The sequence below is a fragment of the Perognathus longimembris genome, chromosome 4 (genome assembly GCF_023159225.1).
Source record: "Perognathus longimembris pacificus isolate PPM17 chromosome 4, ASM2315922v1, whole genome shotgun sequence".
Taxonomy (NCBI): domain Eukaryota; kingdom Metazoa; phylum Chordata; class Mammalia; order Rodentia; family Heteromyidae; genus Perognathus; species Perognathus longimembris.
This window is the reverse complement of record NC_063164.1, coordinates 56,805,064-56,824,939: the sequence shown is the minus strand read 5'-3', so window position 1 is coordinate 56,824,939 and position 19,876 is coordinate 56,805,064. Positions and strand designations below refer to the sequence as shown.

The 19,876-nt window shown below is 41.6% G+C and overlaps 1 protein-coding gene across 1 annotated transcript in view; it reads left to right on the top strand.

Moving 5' to 3' along the window:
* Csrnp3 (cysteine and serine rich nuclear protein 3) overlaps positions 1 to 19,876 on the top strand; it is a 157,639-nt gene that overhangs the window by 10,714 nt on the left and 127,049 nt on the right. The window lies entirely within an intron of this gene.

Here is a 19,876-nt window from a genome sequence, read left to right as displayed (position 1 = left end):
CTCTTGCCTTATTGCTATGGCTAGGGATTCCAGCACTATGTTGAACAGAAGTGGGGAGAGTGGGCATCCTTGTCTTGTTCCTGATTTTAGGGGGAATGACTTAAGTTTCTCTCCATTTAATATGATATTAGCAGTTGGTCTGTTGTATATGGCTTTTATTGTTTTGAGGAATGTTCCATCTATTCCTGTTCTCTCCAAAGCTTTTAATAGGTATGGATGTTGTATTTTGTCAAAGGCTTTTTGGGCATCGACTGAGATAACAATGTGATTCTTGATTTTAGCTCTGTTTATGTGGTGAATTACGTTGATTGATTTACGGATGTTGAACCATCCTTGTGACTGAGGGATGAAGCCTACTTGGTCATGATGTATGATATTCTTGATCACTTTCTGGATCCTATTAGCTAATATTTTATTGAGGAGCTTTGCATCTGTGTTCATTAGTGATATTGGTCTGTAGTTCTCTTTTTTTGTTGGGTCTTTGCCTGGTTTGGGAATTAGTATGATATTAGCTTCGTAGAATGAGTTTGGAATTTCTCCCTCCATTTCTATTTCGCGGAAGAGTTTGAGGAGTATTGGAATTAGCTCCTCACTAAAGGTTTTGTAGAATTCGTTGGTGAATCCATCTGGGCCTGGGCTTTTCTTAGTAGGGAGGTTCTTGATTACCTCCTGTATCTCACCGTAAGTTATTGGTTTATTTAGCTGATTTATTTCTTCTTGGTTCAGTTTGGGCAGTTTGTACTTCTCTAAGAATTGATCCATTTCTGTAGAATTATTGTTTTTTGCTGAGTAGAGGTTTTGGAAATAGCTCCTTATGATTGTTTGAATATCGTGTGTACTTGTTGTAATTTTTCCTGTGGAGTCCCTGATTTTACGAATATGAGTCTCTTCTCTTCTTTTTTTTGTAAGTCTTGCAAGGGGTCTGTCAATTTTGTTTATTTTCTCAAAGAACCAGCTTTTAGTCTTATTTATTTGTTGAATGGTCTTTCTATTTTCAATCAGATTTATCTCTTCTTTAATCTTTGTGATCTCTCCTCTCCTAGTCGTTTTAGATTCTGTCATTTCTTGTTTCTCCAGTTGTTTTAGTTTCATCGTGAGGGTATTCACCTGCTCTGCTTCCATTCTTTTAATGTGGGTGCTGAGTGCAATGATCTTGCCCCTCAGAACTGCCTTAGCTGTGTCCCATAGGTTTCTTTGTGATGTGTTTTCTTTGTCATTGTGGCTTATGAATTCGTTGATTTCATCTTTAATTTGATCTGTGGCCCAAGTGTTGGATAGCAGCGTGGGGTTTAGCCTCCAAGAGTGTGTATAGGCTCTGTGGTATCCTTTGATGTTGAGGGTTACCTTTAATCCACTGTGGTCAGATATAATACATGGGATGACGTCAATACTTTTGTATTTGCTGAGGTTCTTTGTGTGGGCTATGACGTGGTCTATTTTGGAATATGATCCATGGGCTGCTGAAAAGAAGGTGTATTGGGTCTCTGTGGGGTGAAAGGTTCTATATAGGTCTGTTAGATCCATTTGGGAAATGGTGTTATTTAGGTCCTCAGCTCCCTTACTAATCCTCTGAGTGTTGGATCTGTCTCTTGGAGAGAGAGGAGTATTAAAGTCACCCACTATGATTGTGTTTGCATCTATCTTGCTCTGTAATTCTTTGAGAATTTGCTTGACATATGTCGGGCCTCTTTTGTTTGGTGAGTATACATTTATCACCGTGATTTCTTGATTCTGGATTTTTCCTTGTATTAATATGTAGTGTCCTTCTTTGTCTTTTTGAGTGGACTTTAAAGAGAAGTCAAGCTTGTCTGAGATCAGGATGGCTACACCTGCCGTTTTGGTGGATGCATTTGCTTGGTAGATCTTGCTCCATCCTTTCACTCGAAGCCTGTTTTTGTCCCTTGCTGTAAGGTGGGTCTCTTGTAGACAGCAGATGTCAACTTTTTGTTTGCGAATCCATTCTGCCAGTCTGCTCCTCTTTATCGGGGAGTTTAAACCATTTATATTTAAAGAGATCAAGGATAAGGGTGTTTTTTCTCCTTCCATTTTCTTGGTGGGCTGTTTTTTCTTCTTTTTTTTTTTTTTCTTCTTGTCTTTAGTGAGCTTGTGTTTCTGCTGGGCTTTGGCTATTGAAGTTTCTTTCTGAATCTGTCTGTGTGTCTTTTACGATCTTTGTTGGGTGGGGTTCCCCTCTTAATATTCGCTGTAGGGCTGGTTTTTTATTCACATACTCCTTTAGCTCCTCTTTGGTGTGGAAAGATCTGGTTCTCCCTTCGAATGTGAACTCCAATTTCGCTGGATATTTGATCCGAGGTTGTAAATTGTTATTCTGGAGTACTTGGATGGTGTTCTTCCACTCGCTTCGAGCTTGGTAAGTTTGTGTGGATAAGTCGGATGTTATTCGAATCCTCTTCCCATTGAAAAAAGTTTCCTTCTTCGCTTTGGCTGAATTCAGAATTTGCTCTTTAATCTTGAGGTCTGAAGTCTTGAATATTATGTGCCTTGGGGTGGCTTTCCTGGGGTCTGGCCTGCCAGGTGTCCTATAGGCTTCGGTTACCTGGATGGGGTCCCCTGTGAGATTGGGGAAGTTTTCTGCAATAACTTTATTGAGAACATGATTAAGCCCTCTGCTCTGGTATTCGGCTCCTTCTTCTATTCCAATTATGCGCAGATTATATCTCTTGTCTTTGTCCATTAGTTCCTGGATTAGTCTTCCCTGAAGCTTCACCTTTTCTTGGAGTGTGGTCATTTTCTGGTTGTTGTCAGCTGCTTCATCGTCCAGGCGAGAGATTCTGGATTCTATATGGTCTACTCTTTGTGTCATGGTTTCAATTGCGGAGTTTATGGATGTCAGAGAGCTATTTATGGTTGTCATATCAGCTCTGATCGTGGAGATTTCTTCCTTTAAAGAGTTGTATTTTAAATCTATTTTTTCATGCATTTCAATTCTTAGGATGTGGAGATTTTCTTTAAAGGCAGCTTGCATTGTATCCATTTTTGCTTCCATTTCTTTAAAGCAGGTTTGCATTGTATCCAGTTTTGCTTCCATTTCTTTCTTGGCTTCCTGGGTGTCCTTCCAGATTTCCGCTCTAAATTCCTGGAATTGTTTTCTGATTTCATTTCTGACGCTTTCGATCATTCCTGTTAACATGGCCTCATTTGCTTTTTTAGTCTCCATCTCCTCTTCAGTCGTGCTGCTTTTTGGAGCTGGCGAGTTGGCTTGCCCTTTGATGAACTGAGTTATGTTTCTTTGTGATTTGCGCATCTGGAGATCTGGATGGCTTCTCAGGTTTGGTTTGTAGCTCCTCCCTCCCTCCTGTGTAGACGTGTCTACGGGCAGCAGGTGCTGTCGCTGTGTCCCCGCCCACCAGTGCAGGGTACGCCTACCAGAGCGGGGGCTGTCGCCAGGGGCCCCGCCCTCCTGTGCGCTGTGCGTTCAGTGCAACAGGCACTTCGGCGGGATATGCCTCCCAGAGCAAGTCCTGGGTTGTTGGGTTGTGCTTGCGCCCTCTCACGAGTCCGTTGTGGGGGGGGGTACGTGTGGGGCCCAGTGGGATCGACTGTCCGGGTGTGGCTTGGCACCTTCAGACCTCACCTCCGCTGTTAGGAGGGGGGTCGTGATCAGGCTCAAGTGACCCTGCTGGGCTGGTATTGCCCACCAGCGCCTGTGGTTTTAGTTGTAAGAGTCTGCGCGGTCCAGGCGCCTCAGGTGGGGTTTGCACAACCGGCTGTCTCCCGGCCCCTGTTGGGAAGGGGGCGGGGCCGGTTCTGCCAGTTCAGGAACCTGTGGGGTGTTGGTGCTGCTGAGCAGCTTCCCCTGCTAAACTGACTTCCCAGCGCCTGATGGGGGTTTCCCCGCCTGATTTGTGGGTTCTTTGTTCCCTCAGAGGTGGGGGAGGGGGGAGGGAGGGCACTCACTTTTGCTGCTTTGTGTGTGTGTCCCGCGCCGCCGTTGGCCGTCCAGGGGTTGGCTAAGTGTCGTGGTGGCTTCCCTGGTTCCCGATTTCTGCCGCGCTGGGTTCCCTTGTCCAAACCCGGTGTGGACCCGAACTTCTCGTCGCTGCCGGTGTGTCTTGGTCCGCACCCTGCCTTGTGTCCGTGGGGTCTCCCCCTATATGAATTCTGCGCTCCTGGCAGCCTGTCTGCCGATCACCGGGTTCCCCTTTCCCAGCCTGACCCTGTTTGTGCCAGGGTCGGCTGGAGGGGGGAGGGTGCCCCGGTGAATCTCCGGCTCCGTGTAGGTTTTCGGTTCTTCTTTTTTGCTCCTTTTTGTTTTCCTGCGTTTCTCCACTGCTTCTGGCTGCTGGTTTTGCTGGGTTCTTGATGGGGTGTTGGGTGTTGGGGTTCCCAGCTCACTATGCCGTTGGAGCGAGTCGGGGTGCCTCCCTATTCCATCGGCGCCATCTTTCTTCTCTTTGGGTCTATCTTGTTCTGTAGTTCTGTGAGAATTTTCTTGACATATGTAGGGCCTCTTTTGTTCGGTGAGTATACATTTATCACCGTGATGTCTTGATTTTGGATTTTTCCTTGTATTGAAATGTAGTGACCTTCTTTGTCTTTTTGAGTTGATTTTAATGAGAAGTCCAGTTTGTCTGAGATCAGGATGGCTACTCCTGCCATTTTGGTAGGTGCGTTTGCTTGGAAGATCTTGCTCCATCCTTTCATTCGGAGCCTGTTTTTATCCCTTGCTGTAAGGTGGGTCTCTTGTAGACAACAGATGGCAACTTTTTGTTTGCGGATCCATTCTGCCAGTCTGCTCCTCTTTATCGGAGAGTTTATACTGTTTATATTCAAAGAGATCAAGGATAAGGGTGTTTTTTCTCCTTCCATTTTCTTGTTGGGCTGTTTTTCCTCTTTTTTTTTCTTGTCTTTGGTGAGCTGCTCTTTCTGTTGGTCTCTGGCTATTGTAGTTTCTTTCTGTTTCTGTCTGTGTGTCCTGTATGGTTTCTGTTGGGTGGGAGTCCCCTCTTAGAATTTGCTGTAGGGCTGGTTTTTTTTATTCACATACTCCTTTAGATCCTCTTTTCTATGGAACAATCTGGTTTTCCCCTCGAATATGAACTCCAGCTTCGCTGGATATTTTATTTTTGTTTGGCAATTGTTGGCTTGTAGGACTTGGATGGTGTTCTTCCATTCTCTTTGCGCGTAGGTTTGTGTAGAGAGGTCTGCTGTTATTCGGATCCTCTTCCCATTGTAATAAATTTCTTTCTTCCCTTTGGCTGAATTCAAAATTTGTTATTTATTCTTGAGATCTGAAGTCTTGACTATTATGTGCCTTGGCGTGGCTTTTCTAGGATCTGTTCTGCCAGGTGTCCAGGTTACCTGGATGGGGTCCCTTGTGAGATTGGGGAAGTTTTCTGCAGTCACTTTATTGAGAATATTTTGAAGCCTTCTGCTCTGGTATTTGGCTCCTTCTGCTATTCCAATTATGCACAGATTATATCTCTTGTCTTTGTCCACTAGCTCCTGGATTAGTCTGCCCTGGAGCTTTACCGTTTCTTGGTGTGTGGTAATTTTCTGGTTCATATCGGCTGCATCATCGTCCAAGAGAGAGATTCTGGCTTCCATATGGTCAATTCTTTGTTCTGTGGATTCAAGTATGGAGTTTATGGATGTTAGAGAGCTATTTATGGTTGCCAGATCAGCTCTGATCGTGGAAATTTCTTCCTTTAAAGAGTTGTATTTTAAATCTATTTTTTCATGCATTTCACTTCTGAGGATGTTAAGGTCTTCTTTGACGGAGGTTTGCACTGTATCCATTTTTGCTTCCATTTCTTTCTTGGCTTCCTGGATGTCCTTCGAGACTTCCACTCTGATCTCCTGGAATTGTTTTCTGATTTAGTTTCTGAGGCCTTCCGTCATTTTTGCTAACATAGCCTCAGTTGTTTTTTTATTCTCCATCTCCTCTTCAGTCGTGCTGCTTTTTGGAGCTGGCGAGTTGGCTTGCCCTTTGATGAAATTTGTTATATTTCTTTGTGATTTGCGCATCTGGAGATCTGAGGGTGGCTTCCCTGCTTTGGCTTTGTGCTGGTTCCTGCTGGTCCGTCAGTGGGAGGCTTGTTTGTGTCCTGGTTCTGGGTTTGAGTTTGGCCGTTGAATCTTACTGTGGGTGAGCGTGCCTGTCTTGGTTGTTGCCTAGGTGGTCACCCTCACTGCACTTGGAGGTGGGTAGGTTCTGTGTCTTTCTCTGCGGTATAGTTTCCTGCCACTGTGTTGTGTTGACCCTAGCGTGCCCCTGGTGGGGGTTTGCTGGTCACTGATTCAGCGTGGCGTGGAGGTTTTTCTCTTCTTCGGTTCTTTTTTCCACTGGGTACCTTGGTCAGAGGAGCTCACCTCTCAGATTGAGAATTGCCGCTGAGAGGCAGCTTGCCCCCCTGTGCGGAGTGCGCCTACCGCGGGCGCTGCCTCTGGGGGTCCCTGCCCGCCTGAGTGGCGCGCGCCTATCAGAGCAGGCTTTGCCGTTGAGGGGTCCTGCCCACCTGTGTGGCGGGTGTTGCAGCTTGCCTGCTTGTGTGCTCCCACAGGGAGTTGGGCAGATGATCCTCCTGCTGGAGGACTAGCACACTGGCCCACGCTGGCCCTCCCGGGGGGCACGTGCGTGTGCACTGTAGTGCTTCCTTTGGGGGTGTGTTGACCAGAGTTGTTGGAGAGTGCTTGTGCCCTCTTGCGAGTTTGCTGTGGGGGGCGGTATGGGTGGGCCCCGGTTGGGTCAAGTGTCCGGGCACAGGTTGGTGCCCACAGACTGCCCCTCTGCTGTGAGGGGGGCGTGTGATCGGACCCAGATATCCCTGCTGGGCTGGTATTGTACACCCGCGAGTCTGTGGTTGTTGTTCAAAAAGACCTTGAGGACCAGGAGCCTCAGGTGGGGCTTTCAATGACTACCAGACCCCGGGCCCCTGCTGGGGAGGGGGCGGGGCCAGTGCGGCTAGGTTCTGGCTCCTCTGCTGGGGGTTTGGGGGGGATGCCTTGGCGCGGCTCCTTTGTTCCCTCTGGGTAGGGAGGGGGAGGGAGGGAGCTCTAGCTTCTTTGTAGGGTTTGGGTCTCTGCTAGGGCTGGTCTCCCATTTGGGGTGGGGGGCAATGGGGAACTTACTGGTCCTGGATTGTGTGTGTGTCCCGCGTTGCTGTGGGCTTTTCGGGGCTGGGTGCCGGATCGGTCGTTTGGTGGTGGCAGTCCCAGCACTCCTCGTCTGCGCCACCCGGTTCCCAGCTGCTCAGTTCTGCGCAGCTGCCCAGCCACTCGGTCCCACGCGGCCGTCTGTCTCGGTTGGTCTGCACTCCGTCTGGGGTCTGTGGGACTCCTGGCGTGACTTTTGGGTTGTTGCTTCTCTGGTGGCTGAAGGTCTGTGGCCCCGCTTGCCGGCACTGGGTCCCCTTTCCCAGCCTGGCCCTGTTTGGGCCAGGTTCGGTGGGTGGGGGGGTACCCTGGAGATTTTCCGGCTCCGTGCAGGCTACAGGCTCTTTTTTTTTTTTTTTTTTTTTTCGTTTCCTGTGTTTCTCTGTTGCTTCTGGTTGTTGGGTTTGCTGGTTTCTTTTTTTTTTTTTGGCCAGTCCTGGGCCTTGGACTCAGGGCCTGAGCACTGTCCCTGGCTTCTTCCCGCTCAAGGCTAGCACTCTGCCACTTGAGCCACAGCGCCGCTTCTGGCCGTTTTCTGTATATGTGGTGCTGGGGAATCGAACCTAGGGCCTCGTGTATCCGAGGCAGGCACTCTTGCCACTAGGCTATATCCCCAGCCCATTTGCTGGTTTCTTGATGGGGTGTTGGGTGCTGGAGTTCCCAGCTCACTATTCAGTTGGAGCGAGTTGGGGTACCTCCTTACTGTGGCGGTGCCATCTTCCCTCCTCTTTATTGATATTTTGGTCCAGGCAAGTCTTTGCTGGGATGGAGGATCACTGTTCTCTGTACTGTAAGCTCTCATAAGCCAAAAGTACCTCTACTCTCACTGTGACAATCCAAAATGTCTTCAGACATAGTCCAGTGTCCTTGTGAGCCAACAATGAATATTGCTAATGAAACCTTTACCTCTACCATCCCAGTGAACTCTACATAAAACACAAAATTCCTTCCAGTCTTCTAATTGCATTTTATCCTAAAAGTGACTCAATAGAGCTACTTTCATTATCAATGTTCAAATATTTCTGTCTGATTGTATATTTTTATTTTTGGCAATACTAAGTTTTAACTCAGGGTCTCATGTGTAAGCTAGTGCTTTCCTTCTTAATCTATGCCCCCAGCCTTGCATTTTGTGGAGGAGAGTCTCAGACTTTTCTGCTGTGGCTGACCTCAACCTATGATCTTCCAGACCTCAGCCTCCTGATTAAGATTAAGATTAAGGGGCTGGGGATATAGCCTAGTGGCAAGAGTGCCTGCCTCGGATACACGAGGCCCTAGGTTCGATTCCCCAGCACCACATATACAGAAAACGGCCAGAAGTGGCGCTGTGGCTCAAGTGGCAGAGTGCTAGCCTTGAGCGGGAAGAAGCCAGGGACAGTGCTCAGGCCCTGAGTCCAAGGCCCAGGACTGGCCAAAAAAAAAAAAAAAAAAGATTAAGATTAAGGTGTAGGTCATAGCATTTGACAACCATTGAGTTTTTTTTTTTTTTTTTTTGCCAGTCCTGGGGCTTGGACTCGGCCTGAGCACTGTCCCTGGCTTCTTTTTGCTCAAGGCTAGCACTCTGCCACTTGAGCCACAGCGCCACTTCTGGCCATTTTCTATATTTGTGGTGCTGGGGAATTGACCCCAGGGCTTCATGTACGAGTCAAGCACTCTTGCCACTAAGCCATATTCCCAGCCCTGAGATATTCTTAATTTCCTTTCATTTGTTTATACCTGGCTTTGTATTTAAAACATACCTTCAAGAACTTCAGACTGAATATAAAATACATTGGAAATTCAATCATTATCCTAATTTTCCCACTTGTAAGAAATAACAGATAAGTAAGAGCAAAGAGAAAGCTTTTCTTCACTTCTTTTTTCTATTCATTCAATGAAACTTTGGGAGCCGTTTTTTTTCTTTCTTTTTTTTGTATTCTCTCCCAGCCCTACCTAGAGTTTTACATAGACAACAACTCAACACTGCTCCACAGCTTGGATTTTCTTTCGTGGTACATGTGACCTTGAATCAAAGCTATAGTGAATCTTCACTTTCCTTATAGGCTCATGGTGCTGCAGCCACAAATGCTACCACTCTGCAGACTTTATAGTGTTTGAATCTGAGTTAGATCCCCAATAGCATTTGTAAATCCTTTCACTGCTTGTTGTCAGCCACTGTTTCAAAAGCTTATCACTGTGCTGAAGTCATCTCCCCTTTACCCTTAGCACTATTGCTATGTTAACAAGGAAACTGAGGTCACTGTGGAGACAGCTAGTCCTTGCCATTCCCTCTGGCTTGAGCTACATCTATAAATATTTTTATTTTCCTCCAATCTCAAGGAACCATCAAGAGCCTTTCATGCTATTCAGTCAAAGCCCATGTTTAATTTTTATTCATTTTCACAGAGCCTGAGACCTTTTGCCATTAATGATCTCCTTTTGTCCCTTTTCTTCATTGTGATTCCTTCCCTACTACCTAAGTATGTTGCCCACATTGCTATCCTGAAAAAAACAAATCAACAAACAAAACAAACTGATCTTTCTTTCACCCGAGCTCACTGCCCACTACCATCCAATTTCCTCCCCAACACATTGACTTTGTGTGGCAGTCTACATTCATTATTGTGTTTCTATGTAGGAATCACTCCATGCTCAGCACAGCACGATTTGATTTCTAACCCCACTTAACAGAGCATGCTCTCTCTAAAGGCACAGATGACCCGCAGCCCTTATCTTTGCAGGCTATCCCTCGGGTATTTGCCACTGTTAATATTTTTCTTTCACTCTCTGTGCTGGCATCCCACACCTCCTTTCTGTTGCTCATATCTTGCAGACATTTCATAGGCTCTCTTTCTTGGTTTTTCCATCTAGAAATTGATGAATGATAAGCTCAATATCAATAGGTGGCTATAGGCAATATAAATGAGTAAAGCTGGCTACTGTGAAACAATTAGCATTGTAGAGATCAAAGAATATATATATATATATATATATATATATTTTTTTTTTTTTTTTTTTGCCAGTCCTGGGCCTTGGACTCAGGGCCTGAGCACAATCCCTGGCTTCTTTTCGCTCAAGGCTAGCACTCTGCCATTTGAGCCACAGCGCCACTTCTGGCCATTTTTCTATATATGTGGTGCTGGGGAATCGAACCCAGGGCTTCATGTATAGGAGGCAAGCGCTCTTACCACTAGGCCATATTCCCAGCCCCCAAAGAATATATTTTTTAAAGTTCCATATAACTTATTCCTACTCACATGACAGAATCCTATTCAACACGTTTCTCTTCTGTTTCCTCTGCCCACATTTGTTTGTTGAAATAAGTTAGTCTTATGACTTTGTTAGTGCACAGATGACTCCAGTCTTCTTCAGACCTGCTACAGAAGTACTTTTCTTTTCTGCTGATGATAATGGGACCTGAGCTCTGGTCCTGGCACTTGCTAAGCTGGTACTCTCCTTTTTGAGCTGTGCCTCTGGACTGTCCTCAAACTGTGGTCTGTCTAATCTTAGTTTCCATGTAGCTGGGATTACAGGCATAAACTGGCAATATCCAGCGTGGAATTATGTCTTACACACAGCCCGCCTTAAGGGTGGCAGTGCCTAATCAGGATACACAAAACTTATCATCACAGGGGAGATCTGAGAATTGTAGCACAAAGCCAGCCTGGGAAAAGTGGTAGAGTGTCAGCTTTAAGGAAGGAAAAAAAAAAAAAGCTAAGGGACATCACCCAGTCCCTGATCAAGTTCCAGTACTGGCACCAAAAATAAAAAAATAAAAGAAATACAAAGTCCAATGTAATTTTATGAAGATATTTTCTATATACCAATCATACTAGCATATAAAATGCTCTTAGTTCCTATAGCTTCTGCTTAATGTTAACTAAGAAAAGTAAAGTCAGTAATCGACAGGGTAGAAGAAAGACTGCATAGAATTTTGGTGAATAGATTGTTGTCTGTCTATCTGTCTGTCTGCCTGCACACACATGCCCAGTGCTGGGGTTTTAACTCAAGACTTGAACACTGTCTGTGAACTTATTTTGGTCAAGGCTACTGCTCTACCACTTGAGTCACAGTCCCACTTTTGTTAAGAATCTCATGGACTTTTCTGGCTGGTTAGATTTTGTTTGTGATCCTCAGATCTCAGTCTCTTGAGCAGCTAGGAATATAGGCCTGAGCCATCAGAAAATGGCTGATCTTTCTTAATAAATTTGGCATAAATAACTAGAACAAAGGAATGAAAAAGGAATTTATAGGAAGTATTCAAAAGCTTGTTTAAAAATTTAAGTAGTATCTTTCAGTCAATTGCATTTACTAATCTAAAAAGGGTCAATGTTTCAATTAGAATTCATTGGAATTCTATTGATTAATTATTATATAATGAATGACTCTAACTTCAATAAAATTATAGTTTCAGGTCATTGATTTAGATGAGAAATTGAAGAAAATATGAAAAATTATCTCTGGAGTTATAAAAAATGATTACAAAATTAAGAATATTTACAAGCTACATATTTTCTTTTGTTTTGAGGGGACTTGAAAGCATATATGCAGATGTAAAAGGAGATGATTAGAAAGGAATTTGTTTTCTAAAAATATTTAGATTTAGAGGCCTTACTTGGGTTTTTAAAAATTGTAACAATCATCTTCTTCTGCTTCTCTTTATTTTAGGTAGAGCTGGTTATGATCTTGTCGTTTATTTAGATTTTTAATACCAAGCTAAATCATCTGAAATTTCTGTTACTGTTGGAAAATCTAGTTCTACTATATGGCACCCATTTCATAAAATGTTATTTTTATCTGTCATAAATAACTGTTAAGAACCACAAGAGGGGCTAGGAATATGGCCTAGTGGCAAGAGCGCTTGCCTTGTATACATGAAGCCCTGGGTTCGATTCCCCAGCACCACATATATAGAAAATGGCCAGAAGTGACGCTGTGGCTCAAGTGGCAGAGCAGTAGCCTTGAGCAAAAAGAAGCCAGGGACAGTGCTCAGGCCCTGAGTCCAAGCCCAGAGATTGCCACCCCCCCAAAAAAAAAAGAACCAAAAGAAATAAGCAGATTGTGAGAAATTTATTAATAAGAAAAAATGTTTACATTAAGAGAAAATAAACCATGGAATATTATTTCAGAGCACTTAAAAATCTCTTAATTAAAAAAATTCTTTTACTCTAAAATGATTTTACAAAATAATATATGACATATTTTGAATGGGATTATTCAAGAACTTTTCCGTGACATGATTTTTGTTTGTTTGTTTGTTTCTCAGTACTAGTGTTTAAACTCAGGGACTCAAACTTGTTTGGTTGCATTGCTGCTTGCTAGATTGTTGTTATACCATTTGTGCCAGCCTTCAGTCCTACTTCTTGCTGGTTAGAGATAGAGTCTCATGGACTTTTCTACCTCAGATGACTTCAGACCACTGTCCTCCAGGTCTCAGCCATCTGAGGAGCTAGGATGAGAGGCATAAACACTCAAAATAATTTTGATTTTCAATTACTAACATGATACAATTATTTCTTTTATGTGTAGAATTGGTATTGGCATTAACTATACTCTTAACATTTAATCAATGCATCTTGATCATTGTACTCATAACCTAACATGTTGAATTGAAACCCCTCTATAAAACCGCTTGAAGATAATTAAGAAAATAACTAAAAACAAATCAGGGATGTGGAGAAAAAATGCCTTCTATGTTATGTTTTATATCAGGAGGAGGTGTTTTTTTTTTTTTTTTTTTGGTTCTCTTTCTTAATGGCTTACATAACTATTATAAATGCAAAAGTAAAATTAGACTAGCATGACTGATTCCTATTTAAACAAATTCCCCTGATCATTACCCCCCTTCTACCCCCATCCACCCCTCAGCTCTGTTCTGCTTTGAAATCCAATCTCCCATTCATGCTGCAGCCCTGGGAAATGCTTCCTCAGCCACCTCTCCTTGACAGTCTCAGAAGGTTAAAGGTTACAGCAGAGTGCTAAAAGAAGCCAAGCTCCTTCACGCTCATATTCTGTGCTCTGTGTTGAAGCTTATTGTTGCAGTGGGACTAGAAAAATGAGAGCAGAGCCAATTTTCCCCATGGCCTTCACCCTTTCTCACAGACGACAAGATAACCACTGTTATCAAAAGCAAACCAGAACTTTCCTTTTCTGCTGTTGTCAAGCAAAATAATGGATTTTTCTTTTCTTAAGGATATTTTACCAGGCCACATAGAAATTTTAGCAGGATATTGCTTATATAATCACGAGTGTTATATTCCCAGTTCCTTTTATTGACAGGTAAATAAGACAGTTAAAAATGATCTAGTACTCAAATTTTTTGTCTTTATACTAAATTGGGACAAGCTGGACATGACCAGTGTGAACAGTATACATGCATGGAAATATCACAGTAAATCCTTTTAATTTACACAGTTAATATATGCATTAACATATATTATACATATGTATTAACATATACTATAACATATTATAGATATATGAATAGCATCATAAAGTTAGACTATTGTACTGTGAATATAGGCCAATTTCAAGGCAATATATTTTACTGTCTCCAATGTGTATGGAATATTTATTCTGGCAAAATCAATATCAATAATATAAAAATCAATGTAAAGAAAGTAAAAAAAATAGAATTAATTGTCTCACCAAAACATGAATTGCTTCTATTAACAGAGTTCAGTGCTTTTAAAAATTAAACTCAGGGTCTATGCATACATAGCTCAGTGTTAAGCCTTCATCTAGCATGTGTGAGGTCTTGGCTTTGATCCCTGTCCTGCAGAAAAGAAAAACATCAAAACTAAGTATATTGCATTTACACAGGGCAGCCTGAGAACTGAAGCTAGGTTTGGTTTGGCCCTCGGTTAGTTAAATTACTGGATTCCAACTACTTCCCATTTTCTTTTTCCTTTTTAAAAATTAGCATATTAGTTCTAGGGGAAGGGTGCAGATTTCACCATCACATCTCCATACATGTACACAGTATTCCCATCCTTCTTAGCCTCTCTGTTGTGTGCTCTGCTCCATTTTCTTCTCTTACTCATCAAATGTTTCTCTGTCTGGCCCCGAAGTCATCTCATTCTGTCATCTCAACATTTAAAATTATTGTATGATTTTTAAAAATGTGGAAAAGCACATGGAGCAGGTTCTTCTATATACTACTGGTGTAGATGCAAATTCTTTACAGTATTTTTGGAGAAGTAATTGACAGTGCTTTATGAAAACATTATCTTCTTTGAATTTGCCATCTCTAGTTATTCTGCAGAGACACAGCTATATAAAGGATGCTCACCTGACATATTGTTCATAAAAGGGAAAATAAAAAACTTTACACGCCTAGGCCCAGAGTTCAAGACCCATGACTGACAAAACAAACAAACAAAAAATTTTCCAAATATCTGTCAATAAAGCATTGATTTAATAAATTATAGTCAGCTCATATAATAGAATATTATATCACTTCCTAATAAATGTATAAGTAGTTCTAATATGTAGTTATGGGCATAAAACACACAAATACTGAACTTTAAAAGGTAGAAAAATGACCAGGTGTCAGTGGCTCACACCTGTAATCCTAGCTGCTCAACCTGGGCAGGAAAGTCTGAGAATCTTATCTCATTAACCATCAGAAAACCAGAAGTGAAGTTGTGGCTCAAATTGATAGAGGGTAGCCTTGAACAGAAAAGCTCAGGAACAGCACTCAGACCGTGAGTTCTAGCCCTATGACCATCACCAACAACAAAGGTAGAAAAAATTTACCTATGTTAATGAATAATGATCTCATATTACCAAAATTATATGTTAATATGCTTATGGTTTACACAAAAGTAGTGATGGTGGTTTCCCTTAGGACAGAAATTATGGTAGCTTCCTGGTACTTTAAGCCTTTCATCTCAAACATTAAATTATTAAGCAATTACAGATAGCACAAAAGGCTTAAATACAGATATCTCAAAAACAAAACCTTCCTATAAAAAGTTGCCAGATAAGAAACTATGTAATTAAGTCTCTACATTTATTCCTGAGACTTGCATATTGATGTAGAACCATAGAGTTCAGGAAATTATATGTTAGAGACCAAATATACACTAAATGCTTTACTACGTCTTCTATAATAACTTGCCTTGGAAGGAAAAAAAGAACCCATATTTTTTCTAATATCGAATAGACAAACTTTGTCATCTTAACCTTAATCACAAAGTAGGCAGGGGGCTGTGAAACAGCTTGGCAGAATTGAGATGCCCTGTCCTTGCAAGCCATTCGGTCCTCAAATGGACAGATGATATACAAGCTGGCCTTCCTGTCACCCAGGATAGGATGCAGAATGGGGCAAGCCTGCATGCAGGAAAAGGATTGTGTGTGTGTTAGCCTTGGAGGTTTTTATGTCTAGTCTGTTCACAGTGACAGGTTTATTGCCATGATGAGAGAAAATAAAAACTTTGCTGTCCCAGAAAGGGATTTGAAAATGAAGAAGGGTTCACAGTGTGGAAAATGAGATCATAGCTTGCTTGGCCCACTGTCATTGTTATCAATAGTGAATGTAGACTGGAAAACTACTAGATGAAAGGCATTGAATTAAGTACACTGAGGCTGAGGGTATAAAGTCCACAGGAGATGCTGACAGCATGATACATGCTTACAGTTGATTCAGTGGTATATACTGATCATTGCAGACATCACTGAAATTGGTTAGGTTTGAAAGTTTCTGTGTCCTTTGAAACTATGACTCCTCTCATTAGAAAATGCTCACTAAAGTTTGTATGTGAAATCAGAGGTTCATTAATCCATTAATCTTCAGTTCTATTTTAAAGTGGTTATTAATATTGTTGAATTTTTAATTTACACTAGATATAAAAACAACCCATATAGTGTTTGTTTGTTTGTTTGTTTTGGGGAGGGGCAGTCACAACGCTTGTTCTCTGGGCCTGGGCATTCCCTGAGCTCTTCAAATCAAAGCTCGCACTCTACCACTCCCACTCTAGCCACAGCACAACTTCCGGTTTTCTAGTGGTTAATTGGAGATAAGAGTCTCAGGGACTTTCCTGCCCAGGCTGGCTTTGAACTGCAATCCTCAGATCTCAGCTTCCTGAGTAGTTAGGATCATAGGCCTGAGCCAACAGCACCTGACTAAGTATGGTTTTTACTTCTTCCTTAAGAATCAGTTGTGTAAATCATCCGTCAATTTTTCGTTAATCTCAGCTGACTATAACTGGCATATGACTCTACCTTTTAATGAACTTACAGGTATTTAATAACCATGTGCAAGCCACCCCTTGCATTTGTGAAGTACTAGGTAAAAAGTAAATAATGATAGTCTATGTGTTTATTGATTTTACTTTTCTGAAATAACTCTTAGAAGTTCTAGAGTACATAGTATAAAATATTTCAAGTCCTTCAACTCAATGCAATGATCAAAAAATATGTACATTTTTTAGGTGTAACTGTGTTGTAGAGATATACTTCAGCCAGAATATACTCATCCTTCAAAGTGATATTTAACCACAACTCATTATATGTGAGTTATACATCAATTAAACATATTCAATTTTATTGAAGGAGAATGATATTTCAATATTAGGGAAATTTGTAATATATTTTTTGGCAGTACTAGAGTTTGTATTCAGAGACTTGTGCTTTCTAAGCTGGTAGTCTACTGTTTGAACCATACTGTTAGTCCTGTTTTTTTTTTGTTTTTTTTTTTGCAGATTATTATTATTATTATTATTATTTTGCCAGTCCTGGAGCTTGAACTTAGGGCCTGAGCACTGTCCCTGGCTTCTTTTTGCTCAAGGCTAGCACTCTACCACTTGAGCCACAGCACCACTTCTGGCTTTTTCTATATACATGGTGCTGAGGAATTGGACCCAGGACTTCATGTATATGAAGCAGGCCTTCTATGACTAGGCCATATTTCCCACCCCATGCAGCTTATTTTTGAGAAAGGGTGTCATGAACTTTTCTATCCAAACCATGAGTCTTCCACTCTCAACCTTTCGCGTATCCACGACTAAGAGGGATGAGCCACTGGTATCTGACTGGATGTGCGATTTCAATTGAAGAGATAATTAAAGAGTATGCATTGATATTAAGTATGCATTAGTTAAGATCTTTTATATCGAATCACAATACCCAACTTCAAGTTGTATTATAAGCTATAGTAATAAAAACAGGTTGGTATTGGCACCAGAACGGGCCTGAAGACCAATGGAACAGAAATGAAGACCCAGAAATGAACCCACAGAACTGCGCCTACTTAATCTTTGATAAAGGAGCTAAAACAATAGTTTGGAAGAAAGATAGCCTCTTTAACAAATGGTGCTGGCAAAACTGGTTCAACACATGCAACAAACTAAAACTAGATCCTTATATATCACCCTGCACCAAAATCAATTCCAAATGGATCAAAGACCTCAAAATCAAAACAGACAACCTGAAAACACTAAAGGAAGGAGTAGGAGAAACACTTGGTCTCCTTGGCGCAGGATGGAACTTCCTTAACACAGACCAAGAAAGGCTACAAATCAAAGAAAGGATGGACAAATAGGACTGCATCTAACTGCAGAGCTTCTTTAGGGCAAAGGACATAGGCTTGCAAGATAAACAGAAAGCCCACAGACTGGGAGAAGATCTTTACCGGCCATTCAACGGACAAAGGCCTCATATCTAAAATATATGCAGAACTAAAAAAATTACCTTCCTCCAAAACAAAACCGCAAAGGACCAATAGCCCCCTCAAAAAGTGGGCTAAAGACTTACAAAGAGACTTCTCTGATGAGGAAATGAGAATGGCCAAGAGATATATGAAAAAGTGCTCTACATCACTGGCCATAAAAGAAATGCAAATCAAAACAACATTGAGATTCCATCTCACCCCAGTAAGAATGTCATATATCAAGAAAACTAACAATAACAACTGTTGGAGGGGATGTGGCCAAAAGGGAACCTTACTTCATTTCTGGTGGGAATGTAAACTGGTTCAGCCACTCTGGCAAGCAGTATGGAGATTCCTCAGAAGGCTAAACATAGAACTCCCCTATGACCCAGCAGCCCCACTTTTGGGTATCTATCCAAAAGCCCACAAACAAAATCACAGTAATGCCACCAGCACAACAATGTTCATCGCAGCACAATTTGTCATAGCGAGAAGCTGGAACCAACCCAGATGCCCCTCCATAGATGAATGGATCAGGAAAATGTGGTACATTTGCACAATGGAATTTTATGCCTCTATCAGAAAGAATGACATTGTTCCATTTGTAAGGAAATGGAAGGACTTGGAAAAAATCATACTAAGTGAAGTGAACCAGACCCAAAGAAACATGGACTCTATGGTCTCCCTCATAGGGAATAAATAGCACAGGTTTAGGCTAGTCACAGCAGAGGATCACAAGAGCCCACAAAAGATGACGCTAAGTGAAATGAACTCCATGTTATGAAAACGACTGTTATATCACTGTTGTAACTACTTTCAACATGCCATGTGTAACTGTAGCTTCTATTATTGATGATCTTCTTGTATCACCCTCCTGTGGTTGTACCTACACTATCTCTGTATCTTATCTGAGTATAATGGAAACCGTGTATACTGGTATTTGAACTAGGAAATTGAAAGGGAATACCAAAATAGAGAGACATAGGGTAAAAAAAGACAAACAACTACAAAAGCAATACTAAAACTGTTTGGTGTAAATGAACTGAATAACTTGTGGAGGGGAAGGGAAAGGGGGAGGGAGGAGGGGGAATGAGGGACGAGGTAACAAACAGTACAAGAAATGTATTCAATGCCTAATGTATGAAACTGTAACCTCCCTGTAATTCAGTTTGATCATAAATAGTTTAAAAAAAGATCTTTTATGTTATACTAGTGACAACCACTGCTTCCCTATATGTATGTATATGTTTGAGATATGTTTGTGTATATACATACATATATGTGTATACATGTATGTATACATACATGTATACGCACACACATACACACATATATTCCTCAGAAGTGAGTTGAAATCAGGATAATATGAAACGGAGACAGGAAACTGCTTTCCCTCTTTTCCATTTTCAGTGGACTTTCCAAAATGAACTATCCACAGCAGTCCAGATCTCTTTTCTCTTTCATCATTCTAATTTTATTTATTTCAGGATTAAAGATAAATCAGATCCTCTCAATATCAGGCAAGAAGGATGGTAGGTAACATGCCTGAATTAATGACACATTCAACTCCATGCTGCCTTTCTTCGTTTGTGGCACAAGGGTGAAGCTAAGAGTGAAATAATCTACTTCCTGAGTATTAGTAGTTTACCTTTCTCACCCAGTGAGTCCTGGGCTTTAGGGATTTGTTGACAAAGCTATGCAGACACAGGGAGGCCAGGGAGGGGTGGGGATCAAAGTCCCCATACACCAGGATCTGAAACTGAATATTCAAGGAGCATCACCTTGAATATTCCAAATGAAAATATCCTCGCAACCAAGCTATATAATAATGATATTTATCTGCTCTGATAAATGTCAATGTCATATTATGAGTAGTTGAAAGAAAGGGTTTATTATCATCAATTAATATGTCAGTTTTATAAGTATAAATGGGAGAAAAATTATTAGCAATTATTCAGGATGTAACACCTTTCGGGCCACTCATGAGTTTATGGCACCTTCAAGAATTACGATTAGATTTCTCAGTGAGAACTTTTTTCTTTTTCCTCTTAAATTTCCTTACTTCTTTCATTTTGATTTTCTTTCTCTCCACATTCCTCTTTTTAAATTTAATTTGTTTGTGTGCTGTACTAG